The following is a 15,035-nucleotide window of genomic DNA, read 5'->3' as shown; positions in this document are numbered from 1 at the left end:
AGAGTGAGGTCAGTCTGCTCTTCCCTGGGTGTGTTACATTGACAGGGTGGGTTCAGTCTGCTCTCCCCTGGGTGTGATACATTGACATAGTGGGGTCAGACTGCTATTCCCTGAGTATGTTACATTGACAGAGTGGGGTGTGTCTGCTCTTCCCAGGGTGTGTTACATTGACAGGGTGGGGTCAGTCTGCTCTTCCCTCGGTGTGTTATATTGACAGGGTGGGTTCAGTCTGCTCTTCCCTGGGCGTGTTACATTGACAGAGTGGGGTCAGTCTGCTCTTCCCTGGGTGTGTTACATTGACAGGGTGGGGTCAGTCTGGTCTTCCCTGGGTGTGTTACATTGACAGAGTGGGGTCAGTCTGCACATCCCCGAGTGTGTTACTTTGACAGAGTGGGGACAGTCTGCTGTTCCCTGGGTGTGTTACATTGACAGAGTGAGGTCAGTCTGCTCTTCCCTGAGTGTGTTACTTTGACAGAGTGGGGACAGTCTGCTCTTCCCTGAGTGTGTTACTTTGACAGAGTGGGGTCAGTCTGCTCTTCCCTAGGTGAGTTACATTGAGATAGAGGGGTCAGTCTGGTCTCCCCTGGGTGTGTTACATTGACAGAGTGAGGTCAGTCTGCTCTTCCCTGGGTGTGTTATTATGATAGAGTGGGGTCAGTCTGCTCTTCCCTGGGTGTGTTGCATTGACAGAGTGGGGTCAGTCTGTTCTTCCCAGAATGTGTTTCATATACAGAGTTGGGTCAGTCTGATCTTCCCTGGGTGTGTAACGTTGACAGAAAGGGGTCAGTCTGCTCTTCCCTGGGTGTTTTACATTGACAGAGTGGGGTGAGTCTGCTCTTCCCTGGGTGTGTTACATTGACAGAGTGGGGTCAGTCTACTCTTCCCTGTGTGTCTTACATTGACAGAGTGGGGTCAGTCTTCTCTTCCCTGGGTGTGTTCCATTGACAGAGTGGGGTCAGTCTGCTCTTCCCTGGGTGTGTTATCCTGACAGAGTGGGGTCAGTCTGCTCTTCCCTGGGTGCGTTACATTGACAGAACAGGGTCCGTCTGCCTTTCCCTGGGTGTGTTACATTGACAGAGTGGGGTTAGTCTGCTCTTCCCTGGGTGTGTTACATTGACAGAGTGAGGTCAGTCTGCTCTTCCCTGGGTGTGTTACAATGACAGAGTGGGGTCAGTCTGCTCTTCCCTGAGTGTGTTACTTTGACAGAGTGGGGTCAGTCTACTCTTCCCTGGGTGTGTTACATTGACATAGTGGGGTCAGTCTGCTCTTCCCTGGGTGTGTTACATTGACAGAACAGGGTCCGTCTGCCTTTCCCTGGGTGTGTTACATTGACAGAGTGGGGTTAGTCTGCTCTTCCCTGGGTGTGTTACATTGACAGAGTGAGGTCAGTCTGCTCTTCCCTCGGTGTGTTACAATGACAGAGTGGGGTCAGTCTGCTCTTCCCTGGGTGTGTTACATTGACAGAGTGGGGTCAGTATGCTCTTCCCAGGGTGCGTTACATTGACAGAGTTGGGTCAGTCTGATGTTCCCTGGATGTATAACGTTGAGAGACAGGGGTCAGTCTGCTCTTCCCTGGTTGTGTTACATTGACTGAGAGAACTCAGTCTGCTCTTCTCTGGGTGTGTTGCAATGGCAGAGTGTGGTCTGTCTGCTCTTCCCTGTGTATGTTATATTGACACAGTGGGGTCAGTCTGCTCTTCCCTGGGTGTGTTTCATTGACAGAGTGGGGTCAGTTTGCTCTTCCCTGGGTGCGTTACATTGACAGAGTGGTGTCAGTCTGCTCTTCCCTGGGTGTGTTACATTGACAGAGTGGGGTCAGTCTGCTCTTCCCTAGGTGTGTTCCATTGACAGAATGGGGTCAGTCTGGTCTCCCAGGGTTTGTTACATTGACAGAGTGGGGTCAGTCTGTTCTTCCCTGGGTGTGCTACATTGACAGAGTGGTGTCAGTCTGCTCTTCCCTGGGTGTGTTACATTGAAAGTGTGGGGTCAGTCTGCTCTTCCCTGGATGTGTTACATTGACGCAGTGGGATCAATCTGCTCTTCCCTGGGTGTGTTACATTGACAGAGTGGGGTCAATCTGTTCTTCCCTGGGTGTGCTACATTGACAGAGTGAGGTAAGTCTGCTCTTCCCAGGGCGTGTCACATTGACAGAGTTGGGTCAATCTGCTCTTCCCTGGGTGGGTAACATTGACAGAGTGGGGTCAGTCTGCTCTTCCCTGGGTGGGTAACATTGACAGAGTGTGGTCAGTCTGCACTTCCCAGGGCGTGTCACATTGACAGAGTGGGGCCAGTCTGCTCTTTTATGGATGGGTTACATTGACAGAGTGGGGTAAATCTGCTATTCCCTGGTTGTGTTACATTGACAGAATGTGGTCAGTCTGCTCTTCCCAGGGCGTGTCTCATTGACAGAGTGGGGCCAGTCTGCTCTTTTATGGGTGTGTTTCATTGACTGAGTGGGGACAGTCTGTTCATCCCTGGGTGTATTTCATTGACAGAGTGGGGTCAGTCTGTTCTTCCCTGGGTGTGTTACATTGACAGAGTGGGTTCAGTCTGCTCTTCCCTGGGTGTGTTACATTGACAGAGTGGGGTCGGTCTGTTCTCCCAGGGTTTGTTACATTGACAGAGTGGGGTCAGTCTGCTCTTCCCTTGCTGTGTTACAATGACAGAATGGCGTCAGTGTGCACTTCCTTGTGTGTGTTACATTGACAGAGTGGGGGTCAGTCTGCTCCTCCCAGGGTGTGTTACATTGACAGAGTGTGGTCAGTCTGCTCTTCCCTGGGTGTGTTACATTGACAGAGTGGGGTCAGTCTGCTCTTCCCTGGGTGTGTTACATTGACAGAGTGGGGTCAGTCTGCTCTTCCCAGGGTGTGTTACATTGACAGAGTGTGGTCAGTCTGCTCTTCCCAGGGCGTGTCACATTGACAGAGTGGGGTCAGTCTGCTCTTTTATGGGTGGGTTACATTGACAGAATGAATTCAGTCTGCTCTTCCCTGCGTGTGTTACATTGACAGAGTGAGTTCAGTCTGCTCTTCCCTGGGTGTGTTACATTGACAGAGTGGGGTCAGTCTGCTCTTCCCTGGGTGTGTTACATTGACAGAGTGAGGTCAGTCTGCTCTTCCCTGGGTTTGTTACATTGACACAGTGGGGTCAGTCTTCTCTTCCCTGGGTGTGTTACATTGACCGATTGGGGTCAGTCTGCTCTCCCCTGAGTGTGTTACATTGACTGAGTGGGGTCAGTCTGTTCTTCCTTGGTTGTGTTAAATTGACAGTGTTGGGTCAGTCTGCTCTTCCCTGGGTGTGTTACATTCACAGAGTGGGGTCAGTTTGCTCTTCCCGGGGTGTGTTACATTGACAGAGTGGAGTCAATCTGCTCTTCCCTGGGTGTGTTTCCTTGACAGAGTGGGGTCAGTCTGTTCTTCCTTGCGTGTTTTACATTGACAGAGTGGGATCAGTCTGCTCTTCTCTGTGTGTGTAACGTTGACAGAGTGGGGTCAGTCTGCTCTTCCCTGGAGGGTTACATTGACAGAGTGGGGTCAGTCTTCTCTTCCCTGGGTGTGTTACATTGACAGATTGGGGTCAGTCTGCTCTTCCCCAAGTTTGTTACATTGACACAGTGGGGTCAGTCTGTTCTTCCCTGCTTGTGTTACATTGACAGAGTGGGGTCAGTCTGCTCTTCTCTGTGTGTGTAACATTGACAGAGTGGGGTCAGTCTGCTCTTCCCTGGAGGGTTATATTGACAGAGTGTGGTCAGTCTTCTCTTCCCTGGCTGCGTTACATTGACAGAGTGGAGTCAGTCTGCTCTTCCCTTGCTGTGTTACAATGACAGAGTGGGGTCAGTGTGCACTTCCCTGTGTGTGTTACATTGACAGAGTGGGGGTCAGTCTGCTCTTCCCTGGATGTGTTACATTGACAGAGTGAGGTCAGTCTGCTCTTCCCTGGGTGTGTTACATTGACAGTGTGGGATCAGTCTGCTCTCCCCTGGGTGTGATATATTGACATAGTGGGGTCAGACTGCTATTCCCTGAGTATGTTACATTGACAGAGTGGGGTGTGTCTGCTCTTCCCAGGATGTGTTACATTGACAGGGTTGGGTCAGTCTGCTCTTCCCTCGGTGTGTTATATTGACAGGGTGGGTTCAGTCTGCTCTTCCCTGGGCGTGTTACATTGACAGAGTGGGGTCAGTCTGCTCTTCCCTGGGTGTGTTACATTGACAGGGTGGGGTCAGTCTGCTCTTCCCTGGGTGTGTTACATTGACAGAGTGGGGTCAGTCTGCACATCCCCGAGTGTGTTACTTTGACAGAGTGGGGACAGTCTGCTGTTCCCTGGGTGTGTTACATTGACAGAGTGAGGTCAGTCTGCTCTTCCCTGAGTGTGTTACTTTGACAGAGTGGGGACAGTCTGCTCTTCCCTGAGTGTGTTACTTTGACAGAGTGGGGTCAGTCTGCTCTTCCCTAGGTGAGTTACATTGAGATAGAGGGGTCAGTCTGGTCTCCCCTGGGTGTGTTACATTGACAGAGTGAGGTCAGTCTGCTCTTCCCTGGGTGTGTTATTATGATAGAGTGGGGTCAGTCTGCTCTTCCCTGGGTGTGTTGCATTGACAGAGTGGGGTCAGTCTGTTCTTCCCAGAATGTGTTTCATATACAGAGTTGGGTCAGTCTGATCTTCCCTGGGTGTGTAACGTTGACAGAAAGGGGTCAGTCTGCTCTTCCCTGGGTGTTTTACATTGACAGAGTGGGGTGAGTCTGCTCTTCCCTGGGTGTGTTACATTGACAGAGTGGGGTCAGTCTACTCTTCCCTGTGTGTCTTACATTGACAGAGTGGGGTCAGTCTTCTCTTCCCTGGGTGTGTTCCATTGACAGAGTGGGGTCAGTCTGCACTTCCCTGGGTGTGTTATCCTGACAGAGTGGGGTCAGTCTGCTCTTCCCTGGGTGCGTTACATTGACAGAACAGGGTCCGTCTGCCTTTCCCTGGGTGTGTTACATTGACAGAGTGGGGTTAGTCTGCTCTTCCCTGGGTGTGTTACATTGACAGAGTGAGGTCAGTCTGCTCTTCCCTCGGTGTGTTACAATGACAGAGTGGGGTCAGTCTGCTCTTCCCTGGGTGTGTTACATTGACAGAGTGGGGTCAGTATGCTCTTCCCAGGGTGCGTTACATTGACAGAGTTGGGTCAGTCTGATGTTCCCTGGATGTATAACGTTGAGAGACAGGGGTCAGTCTGCTCTTCCCTGGTTGTGTTACATTGACTGAGAGAACTCAGTCTGCTCTTCTCTGGGTGTGTTGCAATGGCAGAGTGTGGTCAGTCTGCTCTTCCCTGTGTATGTTATATTGACACAGTGGGGTCAGTCTGCTCTTCCCTGGGTGCGTGACATTGACAGAATGCGGTCAGTCTGCTCTTCCCTGGGTGCGTGACATTGACAGAGTGGGGTCAATCTGCTCTTCCCTGGGTGTGTTACATTGACAGAGTGGGGTCAGTGTGCTCTTCCCAGGGCGTGTCACATTGACAGAGTGGGGACAGTCTGCTCTTTTATGGGTGGGTGACATTGACAGAGTGGGGTCAGTCTGCTCTTCCCTGGGTGTGTTACATTGACAGAGTGGGGTCAGTCTGATCTTCCCTGGTTGTGTTACATTGACAGAGTGAGTTCAGTCTGCTCTTCCCTGGGTGTGTTACATTGACAGAGTGGGGTCAGTCTGCTTTTCCCTGGGAGGGTTACATTGACAGAGTGGGGTCAGTCTTCTCTTCCCTGGGTGTGTAACATTGACAGATTGGGGTCAGTCTGCTCTTCCCCAAGTTTGTTACATTGACACAGTGGGGTCAGTCTGTTCTTCCCTGGGTGTGTTACATTGACAGAGTGGGGTCAGTCTGCTCTTCCCTGGGTGTGTTACATTGACAGAGTGGGGTCAGTCTGCTCTTCCCTGGGTGTGTTACATTGACAGAGTGGGGTCAATCTGCTCTTCCCTGGGTGGGTAACATTGACAGAGTGGGGTCAGTCTGCTCTACCCTGGGTGTGTTTCATTGACAGAGTGGGGTCAGTTTGCTCTTTCCTGGGTGCGTTACATTGACAGAGTGGTGTCAGTCTGCTCTTCCCTGGGTGTGTTCCATTGACAGAGTGGGGTCAGTCTGTCCTCCCAGGGTTTGTTACATGGACAGAGTGGGGTCAGTGTGTTCTTCCCTGGGTGTGCTACATTGACAGAGTGAGGTCAGTCTGCTCTTCCCAGGGCGTGTCACATTGACAGAGTGGGGTCAATCTGCTCTTCCCTGGGTGGGTAACATTGACAGAGGGTGGTCTGTCTGCTCTTCCCAAGGCGTGTAACATTGACAGAGTGGGGACAGTCTGCTCTTTTATGGGTGGGTTACATTGACAGAGTGGGGTAAGTCTGCTATTCCCTGGATGTGTAACATTGACAGAGTGGGGTCAGTCTGCTCTTCCCTTGGGGTGGTTACATTGACAGAGTGGAGTCAGTCTGTTCTTCCCTGGGTGTGTTACATTGACAGAGTGGGGTCAGTCTGCTCTTCCCTGGGTGTGTTACATTGACTGAGTGGGGTCAGTCTGTTCTTCCCTGGGTGTATTACATTGACAGAGTGGGTTCAGTCTGTTCTTCCCTGGGTGTGTTACATTGACAGAGTGTGTTCAGTCTGCTCTTCCCTGGGTGTGTTACATTGACAGAGTGGGGTCAGTCTGTTCTCCCAGAGTGTGTTACATTGTCAGAGTGGGGTCAGTCTGCTCTTCCCTGGGTGTATTACATTGACAGAGTGGGGTCAGTCTGTTCTTCCCTGGGTGTGTTACATGAATTGAGTGGGTTCAGTCTGCTCTTCCCTGGGTGTGTTACATTGACAGAGTGGGGTCAGTCTGTTCTCCCAGGGTTTGTTACATTGCAAGAGTGGGGTCAGTCTGCTCTTCCCTTGCTGTGTTACAATGACAGAGTGGGGTCAGTGTGCACTTCCCTGTGTGTGTTACATTGACAGAGTGGGGGTCAGTCTGCTCTTCCCAGGGTGTGTTACATTGACAGAGTGAGGTCAGTCTGCTCTTCCCTGGGTGAGTTACATTGACAGGGTTGGTTCAGTCTGCTCTCCCCTGTGTGTGATACATTGACAGAGTGGGGTCAGACTGCTATTCACTGAGTATGTTACATTGACAGAGGGGGCTGTGTCTGCTCTTCCCAGGGTGTGTTACATTGACAGAGTGAGGTCAGTCTGCTCTTCCCTGGGTTTGTTACATTGACAGAGTTTGGTCAGTGTGCTCTTCCCTGGGTGTGTTACATTGACAGAGTTGGGTCAGTGTGCTCTTCCCAGGGCGTGTCACATTGACAGAGTGGGGACAGTCTGCTCTTTTATGGGTGGGTTACATTGACAGAGTGGGGTCAGTCTGCTCTTCCCTGGGTGTGTTACATTGACAGAGTGGGGTCAGTCTGATCTTCCCTGGTTGTGTTACATTGACAGAGTGAGTTCAGTCTGCTCTTCCCTGGGTGTGTTACATTGACAGAGTGGGGTCAGTCTGCTTTTCCCTGGGAGGGTTACATTGACAGAGTGGGGTCAGTCTTCTCTTCCCTGGGTGTGTAACATTGACAGATTGGGGTCAGTCTGCTCTTCCCCAAGTTTGTTACATTGACACAGTGGGGTCAGTCTGTTTTTCCCTGGGTGTGTTACATTGACAGAGTGGGGTCAGTCTGCTCTTCCCTGGCTATGTTACATTGACAGAGTGGGGTCAGTCTGCTCTTCCCTGAGTGTGTTACATTGACAGAGTGGGGTCAGTCTGCTCTTCCCTGGCTATGTTACATTGACAGAGTGGGGTCAGTCTGCTCTTCCCTGGGTGTGTTACATTGACCGGGGGGGGGGTCAGTCTGCTCTTCCCTGGGTGTGTTTCATTGACAGAGTGGGGTCAGTTTGCTCTTCCCTGGGTGCGTTACATTGACAGAGTGGTGTCAGTCTGCTCTTCCCTGGGTGTGTTACATTGACAGAGTGGGGTCAGTCTGCTCTTCCCTAGGTGTGTTCCATTGACAGAATGGGGTCAGTCTGGTCTCCCAGGGTTTGTTACATTGACAGAGTGGGGTCAGTCTGTTCTTCCCTGGGTGTGCTACATTGACAGAGTGGTGTCAGTCTGCTCTTCCCTGGGTGTGTTACATTGAAAGTGTGGGGTCAGTCTGCTCTTCCCTGGATGTGTTACATTGACGCAGTGGGATCAATCTGCTCTTCCCTGGGTGTGTTACATTGACAGAGTGGGGTCAGTCTGTTCTTCCCTGGGTGTGCTACATTGACAGAGTGAGGTAAGTCTGCTCTTCCCAGGGCGTGTCACATTGACAGAGTTGGGTCAATCTGCTCTTCCCTGGGTGGGTAACATTGACAGAGTGGGGTCAGTCTGCTCTTCCCTGGGTGGGTAACATTGACAGAGTGTGGTCAGTCTGCACTTCCCAGGGCGTGTCACATTGACAGAGTGGGGCCAGTCTGCTCTTTTATGGATGGGTTACATTGACAGAGTGGGGTAAATCTGCTATTCCCTGGGTGTGTTACATTGACAGAATGTGGTCAGTCTGCTCTTCCCAGGGCGTGTCTCATTGACAGAGTGGGGCCAGTCTGCTCTTTTATGGGTGTGTTTCATTGACTGAGTGGGGACAGTCTGTTCATCCCTGGGTGTATTACATTGACAGAGTGGGGTCAGTCTGTTCTTCCCTGGGTGTGTTACATTGACAGAGTGGGTTCAGTCTGCTCTTCCCTGGGTGTGTTACATTGACAGAGTGGGGTCGGTCTGTTCTCCCAGGGTTTGTTACATTGACAGAGTGGGGTCAGTCTGCTCTTCCCTTGCTGTGTTACAATGACAGAATGGCGTCAGTGTGCACTTCCTTGTGTGTGTTACATTGACAGAGTGGGGGTCAGTCTGCTCCTCCCAGGGTGTGTTACATTGACAGAGTGTGGTCAGTCTGCTCTTCCCTGGGTGTGTTACATTGACAGAGTGGGGTCAGTCTGCTCTTCCCTGGGTGTGTTACATTGACAGAGTGGGGTCAGTCTGCTCTTCCCAGGGTGTGTTACATTGACAGAGTGTGGTCAGTCTGCTCTTCCCAGGGCGTGTCACATTGACAGAGTGGGGTCAGTCTGCTCTTTTATGGGTGGGTTACATTGACAGAATGAATTCAGTCTGCTCTTCCCTGCGTGTGTTACATTGACAGAGTGAGTTCAGTCTGCTCTTCCCTGGGTGTGTTACATTGACAGAGTGGGGTCAGTCTGCTCTTCCCTGGGTGTGTTACATTGACAGAGTGAGGTCAGTCTGCTCTTCCCTGGGTTTGTTACATTGACACAGTGGGGTCAGTCTTCTCTTCCCTGGGTGTGTTACATTGACCGATTGGGGTCAGTCTGCTCTCCCCTGAGTGTGTTACATTGACTGAGTGGGGTCAGTCTGTTCTTCCTTGGTTGTGTTAAATTGACAGTGTTGGGTCAGTCTGCTCTTCCCTGGGTGTGTTACATTGACAGAGTGGGGTCAGTTTGCTCTTCCCGGGATGTGTTACATTGACAGAGTGGAGTCAATCTGCTCTTCCCTGGGTGTGTTTCCTTGACAGAGTGGGGTCAGTCTGTTCTTCCTTGCGTGTTTTACATTGACAGAGTGGGATCAGTCTGCTCTTCTCTGTGTGTGTAACGTTGACAGAGTGGGGTCAGTCTGCTCTTCCCTGGAGGGTTACATTGACAGAGTGGGGTCAGTCTTCTCTTCCCTGGGTGTGTTACATTGACAGATTGGGGTCAGTCTGCTCTTCCCCAAGTTTGTTACATTGACACAGTGGGGTCAGTCTGTTCTTCCCTGCTTGTGTTACATTGACAGAGTGGGGTCAGTCTGCTCTTCTCTGTGTGTGTAACATTGACAGAGTGGGGTCAGTCTGCTCTTCCCTGGAGGGTTATATTGACAGAGTGTGGTCAGTCTTCTCTTCCCTGGCTGCGTTACATTGACAGAGTGGAGTCAGTCTGCTCTTCCCTGGGTGTGTTACATTGACAGAGTGAGGTTAGTCTGCCCTTCCCTAGGTGTGTTCCATTGACAGAGTGGCTTGAGTCTGTTCTCCCAGGGTTTGTTACATTGACAGAGTGGGATCAGTCTGCTCTTCCCTGGGTGTGTTACATTGACAGAGTGGGATCAGTCTGCTCTTCCCTGGGTGTGTTACATTGACAGAGTTGGGTCAGTCTGCTCTTTTATGGGTGGGTTACATTGACAGAATGAATTCAGTCTGCTCTTCCCTGCGTGTGTTACATTGACAGAGTGAGTTCAGTCTGCTCTTCCCTGGGTGTGTTACATTGACAGAGTGGGGTCAGTCTGCTCTTCCCTGGGTGTGTTACATTGACAGAGTGAGGTCAGTCTGCTCTTCCCTGGGTTTGTTACATTGACACAGTGGGGTCAGTCTTCTCTTCCCTGGGTGTGTTACATTGACCGATTGGGGTCAGTCTGCTCTCCCCTGAGTGTGTTACATTGACTGAGTGGGGTCAGTCTGTTCTTCCTTGGTTGTGTTAAATTGACAGTGTTGGGTCAGTCTGCTCTTCCCTGGGTGTGTTACATTGACAGAGTGGGGTCAGTTTGCTCTTCCCGGGGTGTGTTACATTGACAGAGTGGAGTCAATCTGCTCTTCCCTGGGTGTGTTTCCTTGACAGAGTGGGGTCAGTCTGTTCTTCCTTGCGTGTTTTACATTGACAGAGTGGGATCAGTCTGCTCTTCTCTGTGTGTGTAACGTTGACAGAGTGGGGTCAGTCTGCTCTTCCCTGGAGGGTTACATTGACAGAGTGGGGTCAGTCTTCTCTTCCCTGGGTGTGTTACATTGACAGATTGGGGTCAGTCTGCTCTTCCCCAAGTTTGTTACATTGACACAGTGGGGTCAGTCTGTTCTTCCCTGCTTGTGTTACATTGACAGAGTGGGGTCAGTCTGCTCTTCTCTGTGTGTGTAACATTGACAGAGTGGGGTCAGTCTGCTCTTCCCTGGAGGGTTATATTGACATAGTGTGGTCAGTCTTCTCTTCCCTGGCTGCGTTACATTGACAGAGTGGAGTCAGTCTGCTCTTCCCTGGGTGTGTTACATTGACAGAGTGAGGTTAGTCTGCCCTTCCCTAGGTGTGTTCCATTGACAGAGTGGCTTGAGTCTGTTCTCCCAGGGTTTGTTACATTGACAGAGTGGGATCAGTCTGCTCTTCCCTGGGTGTGTTACATTGACAGAGTGGGATCAGTCTGCTCTTCCCTGGGTGTGTTACATTGACAGAGTGAGTTCAGTCTGCTCTTCCCTGGGTGTGTTACATTGACAGAGTGGGGTCAGTCTGCTCTTCCCTGGGAGGGTTACATTGACAGAGTGGGGTAAGTGTGTTCTCCCATTGTGTGTTACATTGACAGAGTGGGGTCAGTCTGCTCTTACCTGGGTGTGTTACATTGACAGAGTGGGGTCAGTGTGCACATCACTGGGTTGGTTACATTGACAAAGTGGGGTAAGTCTGCAGTTCACTGTGTGAGTAATTTTGCAGAAGAGGACATTCTGCTCTTCTCTGGGTGGGTTACATTGACAGAGTGAGGTCAGTCTGCTCTTCGCTGGGTTTGTTACATTGACAGAGTTTGGTCAGTCTGCTCTTCCCTGGGTGTGTTACATTGACAGAGTTGGGTCAGTGTGCTCTTCCCAGGGCGTGTCACATTGACAGAGTGGGGAAAGTCTGCTCTTTTATGGGTGGGTTACATTGACAGAGTGGGGTCAGTCTGCTCTTCCCTGTGTGTGTTACATTGACAGAGTGGGGTCAGTCTGATCTTCCCTGGTTGTGTTACATTGACAGAGTGAGTTCAGTCTGCTCTTCCCTGGCTGTGTTACATTGACAGAGTGGGGTCAGTCTGCTCTTCCCTGGGTGTGTTACATTGACTGAGTGGGGTCAGTCAGTCTGTTCTACGGTGGGTGTATTACATTGACAGAGTGGAGTCAGTCTGTTCTTCCCTGGGTGTGTTACATTGACAGAGTGGGTTCCGTCTGCTCTTCCCTGGGTGTGTAACATTGACAGAGTGGGGTCAGTCTGCTCTTTTATGGGTGGGTTACATTGACCGAATGAATTCAGTCTGCTCTTCCCTGCGTGTGTTACATTGACAGAGTGTGGTCAGTCTGATCTTCCCTGGTTGTGTTACATTGACAGAGTGAGTTCAGTCTGCTCTTCCCCGAGTGTGTTACATTGTCAGAGTGGGGTCAGTCTGCTCTTCCCTGGGTGTGTTACATTGACAGAGTGAGGTCAGTCTGCTCTTCCCTGGGTTTGTTACATTGACAGAGTGGGGTCTGTCTTCTCTCCCCTGGGTGTGTTACATTGACCGATTGGAGTCAGTCTGCTCTTCCCTGCGTGTGTTACATTGACAGAGTGGGGTCAGTCTGTTCTTCCTTGGGTGTGTTAAATTGACAGTGTTGGGTCAGTCTGCTCTTCCCTGGGTGTGTTACATTGACAGATTGGGGTCAGTCTGCTCTTCCCTGAGTGTGTTACATTGACAGAGTGGGGTCAGTCTGTTCTTCCTTGGGTGTGTTAAATTGACAGTGTTGGGTGAGTCTGCTCTTCCCTGGGTGTGTTACATTGACAGAGTGGCGTCAGTCTGTTCTTCCCTGGGAGTGTTACAGTGACAGGGTGTTGTCAGTCTGCTCTCCCCTAGGTGTGTTATATTGACAGAGTGGGGTCAGTCTGCTCTTCCCTGGGTTTTTTAAATTGACAGAGTGGGGTCAGTCTGTTCTTCCCTTGGTGTGTTACATTGACAGAGTGGTATCTGTCTGCTCTTCCCTGGGTGTGTTACATTGACAGAGTGCGGTCAGTCTTCTCTTCCCTGGGTGTGTTACAATGACAGAGTGGGGTCAGTGTGCACATCACTGGGTGGGTTACATTGACAGAGTTGGGTAAGTCTGCAGTTCACTGTGTGAGTAATTTTGCAGAAGAGGACATTCTGCTCTTCTCTGGGTGGGTTACATTGAAAGAGTGAGGTCAGTCTGCTCTTCCCTGCGTTTGTTACATTGACAGAGTTTGGTCAGTCTGCTCTTCCCTGGGTGTGTTACATTGACAGAGTTGGGTCAGTGTGCTCTTACCAGGGTGTGTCACATTGACAGAGTGGGGACAGTCTGCTCTTTTTGAGTGGGTTACATTGACAGAGTGGGGTCAGTCTGCTCTTCCCTGGCTGTGTTACATTGACAGAGTGGGGTCAGTCTGATCTTCCCTGGTTGTGTTACATTGACAGAGTGAGTTCAGTCTGCTCTTCCCTGGGTGTGTTACATTGACAGAGTGGGGTCAGTCTGCTCTTCCCTGGGAGGGTTACATTGACAGAGTGGGGTCAGTCTTCTCTTCCCTGGGTGTGTTACATTGACAGATTTGGGTCAGTCTGCTTTTCCCCAAGTTTGTTACATTGACACAGTGGGGTCAGTCTGTTCTTCACTGGGTGTGTTACATTGACAGAGTAGGGTCAGTCTGCTCTTCCCTGGCTGTGTTACATTGACAGAGTGGGGTCAGTCTGCTCTTCCCTGGGTGTGTTACATTGACAGAGTGGGGTCAGTCTGCTCTTCCCTGGGTGTGTTACGTTGACAGAGTGGGGTCAATCTGCTCTTCCCTGTGTGTGTTTCATTGACAGAGTGGGGTCAGTTTGCTCTTCCCTGGGTGTGTTACATTGACAGAGTGGTGTCAGTCTGCTCTTCCCTGGGTGTGTTACATTGACAGAGTGGGGTCAGTCTGCCCTTCCCTAGGTGTGTTACATTGACAGAGTGGGGTCAGTCTGCTCTTCCCTGGCTGTGTTACATTGACAGAGTGGGGTCAGTCTGCTCTTCCCTGGGTGTGTTACATTGACAGAGTGGGGTCAGTCTGCCCTTCCCTAGGTGTGTTCCATTGACAGAGTGGCGTCAGTCTGTTCTCCCAGGGTTTGTTACATTGACAGAGTGGGGTCAGTCTGTTCTTCCCTGGGTATGTTACATTGACAGAGTGAGGTCAGTCTGCTCTTCCCTGGGTGTGTTACATTGACAGATTGGGGTCAGTCTGCTCTTCCCCAAGTGTGTTACATTGACACAGTGGGGTCAGTCTGTTTTTCCCTGGGTGTGTTACATTGACAGATTGGGGTCAGTCTGCTCTTCCCTGGCTGTGTTACATTGACAGAGTGGGGTCAGTCTGATCTTCCCTGGTTGTGTTACATTGACAGAGTGAGTTCAGTCTGCTCTTCCCTGGGTGTGTTTCATTGACTGAGTGGGATCAGTTTGCTCTTCCCTGGGTGTGTTACATTGACAGAGTGGTGTCAGTCTGCTCTTCCCTGGGTGTGTTACATTGACAGAGTGGGGTCAGTCTGCTCTTCCCTGGGTGTGTTACATTGACAGAGTGAGTTCAGTCTGCTCTTCCCTGGGTGTGTTACATTGACAGAGTGAGGTTAGTCTGCAATTCCCTGGGTGTGTTACATTGACAGAGTGAGTTCAGTCTGCTCTTCCCTGGATGTGTTCCATTGACAGAGTGGTGTCAGTCTGTTCTCCCAGGGTTTGTTACATTGACAGAGTGGGGTCAGTCTGCTCTTCCCTGGATGTGTTACATTGACAGAGTGGGGTCAGTCTGATCTTCCCTGGTTGTGTTACATTGACAGAGTGGGGTCAGTCTGCTCTTCCCTGGGTGTGTTACATTGACTGAGTGGGGTCAGTCAGTCTGTTCTTCCCTGGGTGTATTACATTGACAGAGTGGAGTCAGTCTGTTCTTCCCTGGGTGTGTTACATTGACAGAGTGGGTTCAGTCTGCTCTTCCCTGGGTGTGTAACATTGACAGAGTGGGGTCAGTCTGCTCTTTTATGGGTGGGTTACATTGACCGAATGAATTCAGTCTGCTCTTCCCTGCGTGTGTTACATTGACAGAGTGTGGTCAGTCTGATCTTCCCTGCTTGTGTTACATTGACAGAGTGAGTTCAGTCTGCTCCTCCCTGGGTGTGTTACATTGTCAGAGTGGGGTCAGTCTGCTCTTCCCTGGGTGTGTTACAGTGACAGAGTGAGGTCAGTCTGCTCTTCCCTGGGTTTGTTACATTGACAGAGTGGGGTCTGTCTTCTCTCCCCTGGGTGTGTTA

This window comes from Chiloscyllium punctatum, chromosome 34, assembly GCF_047496795.1.
Source record: "Chiloscyllium punctatum isolate Juve2018m chromosome 34, sChiPun1.3, whole genome shotgun sequence".
Lineage (NCBI taxonomy): Eukaryota > Metazoa > Chordata > Chondrichthyes > Orectolobiformes > Hemiscylliidae > Chiloscyllium > Chiloscyllium punctatum.
Note: the sequence above shows the minus strand (reverse complement) of the source record.